Source organism: Amborella trichopoda, chromosome 5, assembly GCF_054954075.1.
Source record: "Amborella trichopoda isolate Santa Cruz 75 chromosome 5, AtrichopodaSantaCruz75HAP2 v2.0, whole genome shotgun sequence".
Lineage (NCBI taxonomy): Eukaryota > Viridiplantae > Streptophyta > Magnoliopsida > Amborellales > Amborellaceae > Amborella > Amborella trichopoda.
The window spans coordinates 14949974-14962504 of NC_142340.1; the positions used below are offsets into that span (position 1 = coordinate 14949974).

Genomic DNA, 12531 nt, shown 5'->3' on the forward strand with positions numbered 1-12531 from the left:
CTTAACAAGTCATCACCGCTCATAGAGAAATCATCTTTTCCATCCATCTTCAGTTCTTCTAGAATCTTTACAAGCTGAGGATCGCCCTTTTGAGCCACTCAGATTCGTTGAAATAATTGAGGCTCCATCTTCAGACACGAAAGCGTTCCTCCCCCCTCACTGAGGGGTTAGGTTGGGTGCCACTCCACCACATCTTCTAATAGCTTCATCTCTTGAACCATCAAATATGCCACTGAGACTACAGCTTTCCGGCTTAGGGCGTCGGCTAATAGCTTCATCTCTCGAACCATCAGATGTGCCACTGAACCACCGGCTTAGGGTTGGGTGCCACTCCACCACATCTTCTAATAGCTTCATCTCTCGAACCATCAGATGTGCGACTGAGACTACAACTTTCCGGCTTAGGGCGTCGGCTACCACATTAATCTTGCCTGGATGGTAATCGATTGTACAGTTGTAATCATTCAACATATCCATCCATCTTCTTTGCCTCATATTCAACTCCTTTTGGGAAAATAGATACTTGAGGCTCTTATGATCTGTAAGCACTTTAAATTGGGCCCCATAGAGGTAGTGTCTCCAAATTTTGAACACAAATACTAGTGCCGCAAGCTTCAAGTCATGAGTTGGACAATTTTGCTCATATGACTTCAGCTGTCTGGAGGCATAAGCAATGACCTTCCTTTTTGCATGAGTACACACGCGAGCCTTTTATAAGAAGCAACAGTGTAAATCACAAAATCCTCATTTCCATCAGGCAAGGTCAGTATTGGGGCCGTGGTTAATCTTTTCTTAAGTTCCTGGAAGGTTCTCTCATTGTCCTCTGACCACCCAAATCTTATATTATTTTGGGTTAGCCGAGTAAGGGGAAGCACTATCTTTGAGAATCCCTATATAAAGTGCCTGTAGTATCCTGCTAACCCCAGAAAACTACAAATTTCGGTCACATTTGTTTATCTTTCCCATTTAAGTATGACTTCAATTTTAGAGGGGTCGACCGTGATCCCATACGTAGAGATAATGTGCCCAAGGAAGGCCACACTGGGGAGCCAAAACTCACTCTTGCTGAACTTAGCATACAAACTCTCCGACTTCAAAGTTTGTAAAGTAATTCTTAGATGTTGTTCATGCAGTTCCCGATTCTCTAAATACACCAAGTTATCATCAAATAAAGACCACTACAAAGTCATCTAGGAAGGGTTTAAACACCCTATTCATCAAATTCATGAACATAGTGGGGGCATTTGTTAACCCAAACGGCATCACAAGAAACTTGTAGTGACCATATCTAGTTCTGAAAGCGGTCTTCGAGATGTCTCCCTCCTTGACTCGGAACTGGTGATAACGCGACCGAAGATCAATTTTCGAAAAAACTTGGGTCCCTTGGACCTGGTTAAAAAGATCATTAATTCTAGGCAGGGGATACTTATTCTTCATTGTTACTTGATTCAGCTGCCTATAGTCAATACACAGCCTCAGGGACTCATCTTTCTTTTTCACAAACAGGACCGGTGCACCCCAGGATGACATGCTGGGTTAGATGAATCCCTTATCCAACAATTCTTACAACTGTTCTTTCAATTCCTTCAACTCTGATGGAGCCATTCTATATGAGGCTTTGGAGATGGGAATAGTACCAGAGACTACATCTACCTCAAATTCAATCTCCCTCTGTGAAGGTAGGGACGATAACTGTTCTGAAAATACCTCTGAGTACTCTCTTACAACCGGTATCTCTTTTAGCTAGGCCTGAACACCTCGAACTATTGCATAGGCTAGATAACCTCCACACTTCTTAGCCAGGAGGTGAAAAGCCCAAAGAGCAGAAATAAAGTGCAGAGGGGAAGTATCCTTAGTGGCCTCAAAGCGTAACTCTGCTTGGTCAGGACGTTTAAAGGTTACCATCTTTTCATGGCAATTGACGGTGGCATGGTGGGTATAGATCCAATCCATGCCAAAATAACGTCAAAATCTTGAATATCTAGATGAATCAAGTCTACTGACAGGTCACCCATCAATTGTAATCTTACACTATTTGTATACTCTATCAGTTTCCATAGAATCTCCCACAGGTGTGCATATTACTAAGATATAATTGAGATATGCAGGTGTAACATTCAAATGACAAGCAAACGGGGTGCAACAAATGAATGAGAGGAATCAGGGTCAACTAAGGCTTTGGCTCTAACATCACAGATAGAGAACGTACCTCTGATCACCGAGGTGGATGCCTTGGCTTCTTTCCAAACCTCCCTGACGACACAACCTTCATCTTTCCTTCCTCAATTTATGATCCTCGCAGTCCCTTTCAATCTTTAGGGTGAGGTCTACCAATGGGGCGTAAGCCTTCAGGTTGGCCGACAGGACCCTTCCTCTGATACCCAACCGAAGGCCCCTCTCAAATTTGGCTGCCTTTCGTGCCTCAGTGTTAATAGTGTGGGGCGCGTACCTAGAGAGCTCTGCAAATCTGGTGGCGCACTGCTCCACTTCTTTTCTCTCCTTGACGGAGTCTGGAAAATACTTCTCATCGAAGGCTATCAGGAAGTTTTCCCATGTGGTCTCGGTTCCTGACTCTCTCCAAGATTGCTTCACCGAGTTTTACGAATATTCCGCCACTCCTTCCAGCATGAAGGCTCCTAATCTGACTTTCTGCTCATCCGAGCAGTGCAACACTTCCAAGATCTTCTCTATCTGCGTCTTTCACCTCTCAACTTTTTCTATTCCTCCTTGCTCCAAAAAGGTTGAGGGTGCTAGCCTTCTAAACCTCTGTATAAGGCTACTGTAATTCTGCTCCAGGGTAGGGGTAGACTTAGCTGGCATTGACTCTTTCATCATCGGGGTCATTGCCCCCAGAGTCCAATAAAACTCACCGAGCATCTCAGTGTTCTCATTACTGGAGCTCGCATTGTTGGCACGAGCCCTCGGCATATTCAACCGAGCACAAAAGCACCCAATCACTAATCTTCCCGAAAACTATTCCAAGGCCAAGAATCATATTCGGGCTGCTCTGATATCATATCTGTCACAACTCGCCCTCGACCCCCATACCGTACGTGATGGCGCGTGATCGAGTGCGGGTTCGTGATCCCAAAGTAGCATTTGTTAGTTAGGTCGGGGTGAACATAACACCATTATTTCGGTATCAAAGCAAACCATGGAAAGATAAATATGCCAGTAATTCTAAATACAGGGGCAATTTATTAATTTAAAGCTCCATACAGTAACAAAAGGGCTTTACATAACATTCTTCAAAAAATATTACATTTAAGTCTAGGGCATCAGGGCCCAAAATTTACAAGTTCATGCAATAAACAAAATCTAGGGCTAGACTTCCCAACCACATACAAGATCTAGATCCTGCTACCGATAAGTCTGGCTTCAATTTCCTTCAAGAGTCCCCGCCGGTCCAACTCTTGACCTGTTGTTATCAGTCTACAAGGAAGGAAGGGAGAAATGGGATAAGTTATACAATCTAGTAAGTAGGTTTAAACGCTATGCATCAATAATGAGCCTACTCATGAATCATAAACAATTTATTTAACTATACGAAATTTCAGTGCAACAGTCATGAAAATCAGCGATCAGGTCAATGCATCAATTATACGCATTCTATCCATATAGTAGTTATCATTCAGTCGATTCAATCATCCGTATTCACAATTATTATTCAATCATTACCCACTCACTCTGTAGTTCACCTACTCCTGCAATAGAGGCCCTATCCATCGGGCTAAGCCAATCCCATTGCTTAAGACCTCTACCATATCCAAGGAGGGAGGGCAATGACAAGTGGAGAAATCCACTTCGTAATGCCCTCATATTCACACACACGGCCCCCAGTGCGCATTGAGGGTTCGATAGGCACTTACTTTGTAAGGTGTCAGTCACTAATCTCATCTTAGTAAATCTTTGCGGGTGCAACCCTCCCATTTCACTTTTCGCCCTAGCTGCATCCTATCAGTCAACAAGTTAGGGGGTATAGCCGGCATCACTTTCCTCAGTATAGCAGTCCTCACTACCGATGGGTGCCCCATCGCGTAGCGAGCAGTATCAATAAAACATTGGCCAGTATCATAGTATTATCATAGAGCAGTGTCCACTACCATTGGGCGTTCTATTGCATAGTGGTCATCATTGTGGCCTCATATTGTGCTCAAGCATCTAATCTCATTCGTGCTAAATCAGTGCATTATAACAGATGAATCAAATTTCATCATGCAAGAATGGAGTCTTAATTAGAATCGTCCAGCATTCACAAAACATTATAGCAGTTATCATGAAACATCCATTGCATGAGTTGTCACATAGCATTTACGCTTAGAAGTCATCGGTAGCAATTCGACACTTATCATGTAGCATTCATCATAGAGAAATCACATTAGCTTTGCACTTATCCATTTATCACATAGCACATAGTTGTGTAGCACCATCCATATAACACTATAGCATTCACATGAAAAACCTCACATAATGCTCGCATTTATCACTTATTAATGAGTAATCCCGAGAAAGGTTGCAGAAAATGAGCATAACACAAATTTTGTGAGGGGCAACAGTGACATATCCCTCTTCTTGGGACGTAATTCCCCAAGAATTTCAAAACACTTTAAACATGCAACTTCAAGTTCATGCCCGGGGGTTTAACATGGTAGTGATTTGAAGGAATTTGAACGACTTCTAATAGGTTAAAAGCTCGATTCAAAACGATTGAAAGTCGCTGGAATTTCTTGCAACAATGGGTAGTGACGTACCCACGCATTTCAGGGCATAACTCTCAATTTACAAAAAATATCAAAATCATCAAAACATGCAACTTTAAGTTTATACATTGATCTTCCAAATGGTGGCATTTTGAAGACGTTTGGACACCGTTTGATAGGCCAAAAGTGCGACACAAAAAAGTCACAGTTGCTGGAATTTACTGCAACTATGGGCAGTGATGGCCCAATATTTTTGGGCATATCCTTTGATCCATACAAATGTTAACATAGTATAAAAAAATAAACTTAAAATCGACACACGTATCTTTCATTCAAGACCGATTTGGCCCATTTGGGCACCGTTTGGTCAACGAAAAGTCCAAGGCAAAGGCCCTCACAATTGTTGGAAAATCCCTCTATCCCACATTTTAACATGCTGTCCAAATGATACATACCATTTCACAAGCCAAAAAAAAATAAAACCCATCACAAGCCCTATTCATGTGAGGCAATCTAAGCAAGCTTTACAAGGTAACTACTCTCTAAAGTTATCAAGTTCATTATTCAATGTTCAATCACTCATTCAAGCCCTTTTTATTCATTTATTCTAAAACACCTCATTCTATCATCTTGCTCTTCATAGCAACTTAAATTTAGGTCCTATGAAGTGAAATGATGCACAATATTAAACCTACTTACCTGGTGTTCACAATGTCTTCAATCTCCCACTCGCAGGCCACCCCAAGGTCTAAGCAATGGCTTCTCCAAGGAAGCAGTTAACTCCCACTGGTTCTAGAGAGAGAAAGTACAAGGGAAATGTGAGGGGAACGGTGGAAAAAGGGGAGGGGAGAGGCCTTAAGTACCTAGGGTAGGTAAATGTCATAGTAGCTGACGTGTACGGCTCCGACAGGTGCGACGCTGGTAGTGGTCACATCTTCCCTCTTCACCTTCGGAGTTAGCTCTTCTTAGCCTTCACACGGGACAATACCCCAGTTCACGCGCGACGATGCTCCAGAGGCGCTACACTCGCGACGATGCCTTTTGCACGCGGTGTTGTTCTTCCTTCTCTTTCTTCACAGTCAGCGTTAGGCCTCTTCCACAGATGGCGATGCTCATCCCTATCTTCACGTGCGGCGCTGACTTTTCACACGCGGCGTTGATTCTCTCTCTCTCTCTCTCTCTCTTCTTCATTTCACAACTGACACTGAGTCACAGACAACGCTAGGCCTCTGTTTCACCTTTCATCGCCGTGCGCATCTCGGAACTGGGAGAAAATTGTGGTCCTTACACCAACCGTCCATACCCATGTTAGTATTTTGTTCCTCGACATTAATATTAATGTATGTATATGTTGGGCGAGTATCCTTGTGATAGTTATGGAAGTGTTCATGTGCTTAAATGTTGGACACAAACAATGGACAACCCCAGAGAAACCATCCACTTGACGTTTGCACTCCTTGCAAGTTTTATATATCCCTGGAACATGCCTTACAAACACTACATAATAATGTTGTCACCGCATAGTCTCTGGCAATTTTAACCAAAAACTTAAGAGAATATAAAGACAAAAATAATATGCCAAATAAATCACATGTTACATGGGGATAATGAATGTCATATATGGCATCAATGTTCAATCCATTGCTTTAAAAAAACTAGAAAGGATCCCTCCTTGTGGATCTCTCTCTCTCTCTCTCTCTCTCTCTCATATTTTTTAATGGCCTTGACCTCTAAAAACCTAAAAAAGTAACCCCCCATTCTCTATGGAAAGCAAGAAACATCAAATATAGTGTGTACAAGGAAAAATACAAAATCAAAGGAAAACTAGAGTTTAGTGCAAATTTATGATAGCCTGCAGCTGTACAAGCAAAAAAATAGTATATTCGAGACAATTTTTGTTAAGAGAGACATTGTTGAACAACTCCTTCCAAAACACTATGGCATCTCTCCATAAGTTTCAAATCAATTAGTCCAAGCTCAAAATCTATGCCATTTGAAATTTCAGGCACATGCTTATGCTCTCGAATATTTTGGTGTTATGATTCCTCAAATATATGCAATGTAATGATAGCAAGGTATTTAAATGTAACTCTAGAAATCAGGTTGTTATGCAACTGAATTTTGATGTTAAAGAATAACTAGGTGATGTAGAGAGAGGTGAAAATTCAGCAGCGTATCGGTGAATATCGTATGCAACAAAATATGCCCCTACATTCCAGTATTTGATAGTATAACAACCCAACAATGGGCAGCCAAGGCAAGGCAAGAACTACGCGCAGCAACTCATCAGTTAAAACATGAGCAACTCATCAGTTAGATTGTCACAATTCATATATGGTTCGAGATGACACGCAGGTCAGGTTTTGGGCTTCCTATGTATATCCCATATTGTGTGCATAAGGAGCCTAAATCATGAGCAACTCATCAGTTAAATTGTCACAATGTTAACTTGGGAAAATGGAATGTTAAATTGTAGGTTAACTTGGGAAGATGGAAAGCATTTCACATTGAATGGCTAGTCCCAAGCACTCCATAGAAACATTATCTTAGCAATGAAAGCCTATGAAAACACGCATTAACGAACTCAAGGATCAAGAACTACGCGCAGCAGACAAGCAAACCATGCTTCTTTTCAAAAACTGCCCTCTGATTTCTTTCCCAGTTTCATTTGTTCTCTCAGTAAGCCAAGGAGCATGAGGTCCATCCTTTGGCTCGAAGTAATTTTTTTGTTAGATGTGGGTTAGCTACGACTGACATCCATCCTTGATTAATAATTACAAACCCCATCTGTATGAATTTCTACTGCACTACTTATCAATATACACATCATAAATTAGTTGACAACATGCATTGCCCTGGAGGAAATCGGGGCATAATCAATATTCACATCATAATCGGGGAACTCAGGGCGTAATTCAATTATTGAAAAGTAAATATGCAATATGAAAGCATGTCTGTTAACATAATTTTAACAATACTCAATGACCTAACTCAAGGAAGGATTATAATCTTCCTATTTTGTCAAGTTATGACTTTATAATATGAAAGAATATGATCAACTGTTCTTGCACAGTTACCTTTGCAGTGTCCTGCAATAGACGTCGCTCTCTTATCATGTGCTCTAATGTCCTATATGTTCCCTAGGATATTTGCATTTGGTTACGACAATTGATGTCTGTAGTATTGACAATGTCCTCATCTTTTCTCGCAGGCGAGACCGTAATAGGACTTGGTCTATTGAATTGATCATCTTCATTGCCATCACACAAGCTGCATAGGCACCTATTATGGCTGTCATACGTTTGTTGTTCTCCCTAAGATCATCTTCCATGGTATCCATGTTATTTTATGTAGACATCCTTAGGAATAAATCTAAGATAGAAGAAGGCTCTGCACAAGGACATCCACATATTCATTCTCAATACATATACTTATTACCCATTAAAGATTTCTCAATGTGAATATATTTCTTAATAAACAAACACACCATTCAAGACAAACCAGCCATAAACTCAAGTAAAGCATAGAAATACTTCGCACCAACATATTGAACATTAATCCATAAACACGGCATCAATCACATTACAACACATTGACCAATTCATCTAGTCCCATCAATAATTACTAGTAAAAAGGACTAACAACAATGGGCATAGTAGGAGCACAAAGATATAATTTGACAAATTATCAATTGTCTCTATAGTTAAACAGTTGAACAGTTGACTACCTACAAATTGTACTCAATAAAACCGGTACAATTGAATTCAGTAACAAAATGTGTCCAAATAAACAATGAGAGTGCACAGAAAAGCTCTTTTTATTTTTAAAAAGATGTTTAAAACAGACAAGTACGGAACAACTAGAGTAAATCTTTCCATGACTATAAACCAAAAAATAGAAAGAGAAAAGAACAGATTTTGAATTTGCCGATTAAACACAATGAATACACCAATAAACATATCATGAAGGAGACATGACTTTAAGAAGAAACCAATAGTGAAACCTCGTGAATAGAAAACTTTCAAATGTCTTTTTTTGCTCTTGGCAAAAAAAGAACTTGGAATGTTCTATCACCATGCAGCACATAAATTTTGGACAAATAAGTTAATCATTATTCCAAGAATTCAAAGTAAAACTAGAGATACAGTTTTATATAAAACTACCACAATAAGGAGTAACATGATCCTTGCAAGCCCATGCAGTCATGCACCAAAAAAGAAAAAAAAAAGCTATAATGTGAGAAAATCCAAAGGAAAAAGAAAATAGCTCTCAAATTGGGGAACATCCTTTAAAAATATTCTTTATCAATTAACAGTGGATAGGTTCCTAAGAAGATAGAAAAATACAGATAATAACGGCATAGGAGTTTATACACAATTCAGATGTATCTAAATTAAATTATTTTAATAGGATGATTTTCTGGCATTAAGAACAAAGTTTTCCTTTAAATCATAAGATCAAACATACCTCAAACTATAGAAGAGAAAGGGATGCAAATTATTCAAGGGAAGTTAAGAAGGGAAAGAGATTTCATCAAATTCTTAAAAATTTCGGCAACATCTCCTTTGTTTGCAGGAGGTTTTACAAGAAAAGGTGTTGACGTGTTGGCTATTCCAAGTTACCCCGGGGGATTTAAGAAGCTAACAGTCTAAGGGAACAAGCCCACAAGAAATATTAAGAGTGCTTAATCATGCCCAAGAAATACTTAATTGTGCTTAATTGGGCCTGAAAGTACTTAATTGGGCCTGAAAGTACTTAATTGGGCCTAGAAGTGATTAATTGGGCCTTAAAAGTGTTTAATCAGGCTCAAGAAGTGCTTAATTGGGTCCGAAAGTGCTTAATCAGACTCAAGAGGTGCTTCATTGGGTATGAAGATGCCTAATCATGGTCAAAGATACTTAATTGGGCATAAAAGCGCTTAATTTGGCTCACGTAGTGCTTAATCGGGCATGAAGATGCATAATCAAGGGCTAAAGTGTTTAATTGGGTTCAAGGGTACTTAAGTATATTTAAGGATGAGTATAAGGAAACATGAAAATGTTAAATTTGATAGGCCTATGCTATGAAGGAATGGACTATGGAAATCATGGAAATATGGAAAGCAGAAAAATTCAATACAGCATCAAAAAAATGCATGGAAATCTATGAGAAAGCATGCTTAAGAATTCACAAAAAGAAATGGCTATACAAGAAAAAAATACCTTTGGGGCAAGGTTGAAAGGAATTAGCCATGCCTTGAAAATCCTTGAAAAGTCTCATTTAAAACCCAAAAACTCTCTTTCTCACTATAAGGAAGCTCCCCTTACTTTCTCTCTCTAAAAAATCAAGAAATGAGCAAGAGTGAGTGGAAATGGGGCCCTTCCTACTCTTTTAAACCTTTCAAAAATGTTGTTTTCACTGATTTCCCTCATATAGCCTCATGGTACTGTAATTTCAGCCTTGTCCTTGAGGAAAAACAGTCATTTTAGCAAAAGAACAAGAACCTGCAGGTCATATGAAGATTAAAAATGACAGTTTGGTCCCTACAAAAAGACAGAGTTGCCCTCCAGATTGATCACAGGAAGAATTTTTCAAAAGGGACCAAACTACCATTTGCATGTCCTTGATTTTTTTTTGGCTGAAATGACTGTTTTTTCTCAAGGACAAGGCTGGGAATTGCAGTATTGTGAGGCTATACGATGGAAAACAGTGAAAAACACATTTTTGAAGGGTATAACAGAGTGGGAAGGGCCTCATCTCCACTCACCCTTACTCATTTCTTGATTCTTTGAGAGAGAAAGTAAGGGGAGCTGCCTTGGGGTGAGAAAAAGAGTTTTGGGGTTTTAAAAATGGGGTTGTAAAAGACACTTTTCAAGGATTTGCAAGGCATGACTAATTCCTCTCAACCGTGCCCCCGAGGTACATTTATATATTTTTTACAGCCCTTTCTTTTTGTGAATTCTTGAGCATGCTTTCTCATAGGTTTCCATGCATTTCCTTCATGCTGTCTTGAATTTTCTTCTTTCCATATTTCCATGATTTCCATAGTCCATTCCTTAATGGCTTAGGCCTATCAACTTTAACATCTTCATGTTTCCATAAACTCATCCATAAATATATATAAATATACTTAAGCGTCTTTGAATCCAATTAAACACTTTAACCCTTGATTAGGCGCCCGATTAAGTACTTCTTGATCCGAATTAGGCACTTTTATACCCGATTAAGCATCTTTGACCATGATTAGGCATCTGCATGCCCAATTAAGCACCTTTTGAGCCTGATTAAGGACTTTCGTACCGAATTAAGCACTTCTTGAGCATGATTAAGCACTGTTAGGCCCAATTAAGCATAATTAAGCACAATTAAGTATTTCTTGGGTATGATTAAGCACTTTTTTCCTACTTTGATCATATCTACATGGTAGAAAAGGGGGCTCTTCAAGGTCATATTTCTTGTGAGCTTGTTCCCTCGTACTGTCTTGAATCCCCCGGGGTGACTTGGAATAGCCAACACATTTTCTCGTAAAAACTCCTCCAAACAAAGGAGATGCAGTCGAAATTTTTGAGAATTGGATGAAATCTCTTTCCCATCTCTTCCCTTGAATAATTTGCATCCCTTTCTTGTCTTTTTCAAATGAAGTTCTTGACGTTACCAATCTTCCGAGGCCGGAAGAACTAGGAACTCAAGTTTACATCGGAGCTGCTTTAAATCGGAATTCCTCTCTTAGAGTTATTGAACCTACTTGTCCCTTAGAGTGGCCTTCTAAGCATCACCTTTGTAGGAAACCGAGCTCGTTTTCTCCTGCGTGAAGAAAAAGATGGATCCTTAATCCCTGACGATGGAGTGCCCATGTTTCACTCTCTTCATCATAACTAAACCTCCTGACCTTGGGTCAATAGCAGTCAAGATGATTACTGAAGTTGCTGAGACCTTGACTTCTTTGGTCAACAGCTGGATGATTCTCAAATAGAGGAGGCAGCACTTATGGATGCACATTGTCAATTGTGCTTTATGAACCCGTCACTGACGAATTGGCCATGGAGGAGGTTTCTACTCCTTTGGGTCCAGCTGCAGCTATTTAAACTCATGCAATGGCTAATCCCCAATTAGATAAGAACTCAAAAATGTCAGCTGGGTTGCATCAAAGCGGGCTTCAGAAGCTAAGTGAATGCTCCCTTCAGGAACTCAAAGAAGGGATAACTTATTTTAGAGACCTTATGGGTGCCATGGCGAGAGAGAAAGAACTTCATGAGAGAGAGAGATGAGGAAAGAGAGAGAAAGAGAGGGAGACCGAGAGGGAGAGAAAGAGAGAGAGAGTGAGTTCAAGGGGATAGAGAGGGAGAGAGAAATAAGGAGACCGAGAGGGGGAGGAGAGAGACCAAGGAGGAAAGAGAGAGAAAGTTCAAGGGGGAGAGAGAGGAAGAGAGCATTAAGGAGATGGCAAGGGGGAGGATACTGAGGAGAAAAGAGAGAGAAGAGAGAATAAGTTGGGGGGAGAGAGATACCGATAGAGGGATGAGAGAGAGACATGAGAGAGAGAAGAGAGAGTAAAGAGAGAAAGAGAAAGATAATTGGGCCCGCGGTCTAGACCGCAGGCCTGAGAGGGGAAAAAGAGAGAGAGAAGAGAAAAAAGAAGAGGAAGAAAGGAAGAGAGAGAAAGTGAACTGTGCATCTAGGTGGGCTCGAGTCCTTGGCTTGGCTCGGTATGGACCCTTTGGTGGGCTAGGTGAGGTGAGAGGTTTGGAAACTCTAAGGGCATTATCTCTCTAACAAAAGTATTTCTCTCTTCAAAAATTGAGCCAAAAAAATTTAAGTTTCATTCAAATTTTCTCAATAACAAGCTCTCTTG

At 40.2% G+C, this 12531-nt stretch overlaps 1 long non-coding RNA gene across 2 annotated transcripts; it reads right to left on the reverse strand.

Annotated features, from left to right (window-relative positions):
• Positions 1–3178: 3178 nt before the first annotated feature.
• On the reverse strand, positions 3179–10039 carry LOC148781978 (uncharacterized). Of its 2 annotated transcripts, XR_016056051.1 has the most exons (4): positions 9902–10039; positions 7778–8090; positions 5400–6197; positions 3179–3432 (listed from the first exon to the last, which is right to left on the reverse strand). It is a non-coding gene; the product is annotated as an uncharacterized LOC148781978 (long non-coding RNA). The 2 variants fall into 2 exon arrangements; XR_016056052.1 differs by lacking the exon at positions 5400–6197.
• Positions 10040–12531: the final 2492 nt, after the last annotated feature.